The sequence below is a fragment of the Perca flavescens genome, chromosome 23 (assembly GCF_004354835.1).
Source record: "Perca flavescens isolate YP-PL-M2 chromosome 23, PFLA_1.0, whole genome shotgun sequence".
Lineage (NCBI taxonomy): Eukaryota > Metazoa > Chordata > Actinopteri > Perciformes > Percidae > Perca > Perca flavescens.
This window is the reverse complement of record NC_041353.1, coordinates 1202466-1204965: the sequence shown is the minus strand read 5'-3', so window position 1 is coordinate 1204965 and position 2500 is coordinate 1202466. Positions and strand designations below refer to the sequence as shown.

The 2500-nt window shown below is 43.5% G+C and overlaps 2 protein-coding genes and 1 long non-coding RNA gene across 3 annotated transcripts in view; all 3 read left to right on the top strand.

Moving 5' to 3' along the window:
* LOC114550456 (uncharacterized) overlaps positions 1-652 on the top strand; it is a 2235-nt gene extending 1583 nt beyond the window's left edge. The window contains exon 3 of the long non-coding RNA XR_003691703.1: positions 635-652. This is a non-coding gene — a long non-coding RNA (uncharacterized LOC114550456). The remainder of the gene's footprint in view (positions 1-634) is intronic.
* LOC114550445 (NLR family CARD domain-containing protein 3-like) overlaps positions 1-2500 on the top strand; it is a 689968-nt gene that overhangs the window by 304540 nt on the left and 382928 nt on the right. The window lies entirely within an intron of this gene.
* Positions 1-2500, top strand: part of eps8a (EGFR pathway substrate 8a, signaling adaptor) — an 82287-nt gene that overhangs the window by 34153 nt on the left and 45634 nt on the right. The gene's annotated exons all lie outside the window — the stretch shown is intronic.

The window sequence follows — 2500 nt, the reverse complement described above, 5'->3', positions numbered from 1 at the left end:
GTGTGTGTGTGTGTGTGTGTGTGTGTGTGTGTGTGTGTGTGTGTGACCAGTCTACTGAATGTGTGTGTGTGTGCGTGTGTGTGTGTGTGTGTGACCAGTCTATTGAATGTGTGTGTGTGTGTGACCAGTCTACTGAATGTGTGTGTGTGTGTGTGTGTGTGTGTGTGTGTGTGTGTGACCAGTCTACTGAATGTGTGTGTGTGTGTGTGCGCGTGTGTGTGTGTGTGACCAGTCTACTGAACGTGTGTGTGTGTGTGTGTGACCAGTCTACTGAACGTGTGTGTGTGTGTGTGTGCGCTGCAGTGTGTGTGTGTGACCAGTCTACTGAACGTGTGTGTGTGTGTGTGTGTGTGAGTGACCAGTCTACTGAGTGTGTGTGTGTGTGTGTGTGTGTGTGTGTGTGAGTGACCAGTCTACTGAGTGTGTGTGTGTGTGTGTGTGTGTGTGTGTGTGTGTGAGTGACCAGTCTACTGAGTGTGTGTGTGTGTGTGTGTGTGTGTGTGTGTGTGTGTGAGTGACCAGTCTACTGAGTGTGTGTGTGTGTGTGTGTGTGTGTGTGTGTGTGTGTGTGTGTGTGTGTGTGTGTGTGTGTGACCAGTCTACTGAACATCTGTGTGTTGTGTGTGACCTGCAGGGGAAACTGAAGGATCACATCCAGAACCCGAAGTGCCGTGGACCTGTTTCCTCTTCTCTCCCTCCGCATGGTCAGTCTACACGCTACAGGGTGGGCAGGGGTGGCCTAACGGTTAGAGAAGTGAGCCAAGGAACCAGGAGGTCGTTTGGTTCAATCCCCAGACCGGCAGGATAAAATATGGCTGGGAAAGTGGAAAGTGCCACACACCTTGCATGCGTTACGTTGCACATTATGGGAATTATGGGAGCAGCACTTGTCCCTCCCTCATTACCACCACTGAGGTGCCCTTGAGCAAGGCACTTAACCTCCAACCGCCCAGTGGAGTTGCTTAGTGGCCAGCAGATCAGACTGGTGGTACTGGGGAGCTTCCAGTATGAATGTGATCAGATCAGACTGGTGGTACTGGGCAGCTCCCAGTATGAATGTGATCAGATCAGACTGTGGTGGTACTGGGCAGCTTCCAGTATGAATGTGATCAGATCAGACTGGTGGTACTGGGCAGCCCCAGTATGAATGTGATCAGATCAGACTGGTGGTACTGGGCAGCTCCCAGTATGAATGTGATCAGATCAGACCGTGGTGGTACTGGGCAGCCCAGTATGAATGTGATCAGATCAGACTGGTGGTACTGGGCAGCTCCCAGTATGAATGTGGAACTGTGTGAATGTTACAGCTCGTCGCTGCAAAATGAGAATTTGTTCTCAATCGACTTACCTGGATAAATAAAGGTTAAAACACTCCTTCCTCTCTACAGTTTATATCTCAGGCCCCTTTTCTTTCGCTTTTTAATGTTAAATACCGGTAATTACATCCATGTTTTTCAAACTCCAAAAAGGCGACTAAAACTATGAAAAAGCAGCCAAAATGTCTGAAAAACGTTTTATAAAACCTTGCATTTCTTTGTCTTTTACTTTGTACTCAGCACAATGACAATAAAGTAGAATCTAATCCAAACATTGTTTGGTTTACAAATTCTATGATGGCTAAGGAACTTTAATGCTGAACTTTTTAGGGCTTTAAGTCGACCAAATCGGCTATATGAGAAACACAATACAGTCAAAAATATTTGACTTGTGGCCCTGAGTGAAGTTGTTTTTTTTTTTTTTTTTATTTAAGCTTTATTTAACCAGGAGAAATCCCATTGAGATTCAGAATCTCTTTTCAAAGGAGTCCGGCCAAGACAGCAGTACATAAGTTCCATATTTAAAATATACAACAAAAACATACAACAGAGAACAGAAAAAAGAAAACTGTCGTCAAATTAACATCATCTCCACATAATCACCAGCATCACTCAGTAGCTGCACATGTGCATTTAGTAGTCAAAAAGTCCTTTATCCTAATTTTAAACCGTGATCCAATGTTGGTAGGCAGACTAATTTAAGATGCTTCTGCAGTTTATACCAGGATGAGGGTGCAAAAGATTTAAAAGCACTTTCACTGAAAAACAGTTTTGCTCTGGGAATGTCCTACATGATTTGCCCATATGATCGAAGATTACATTTCCTGGTGGTGATTTTAGAAGTCAGGAGAGAACATAGGTAAGGAGGCAGTTTAATGCACATGTGCTGCTACTGAGCGATTTTTATCTGTGAAATGTGCTATACAAATACATTTTACTTACTTACTTACTTACTTACTTACTTACTTACTTACTTACTTACTTTTACACAATATGGCCTTAAAAAGAAAAAATGTACTAATGTCTAACCTGCGACAGCAAAGAAGGTCGACTAACGCCCATACAAGCTACAGAGAGGAGTACTTAAAAACTAGAATTAGTTACAAATCTTAGTGCTGCGTGGTATACAGAGTCCAGCATTTTCAGAGAAGATTGATTTGCATGCATGTATAAAATATCCCCAT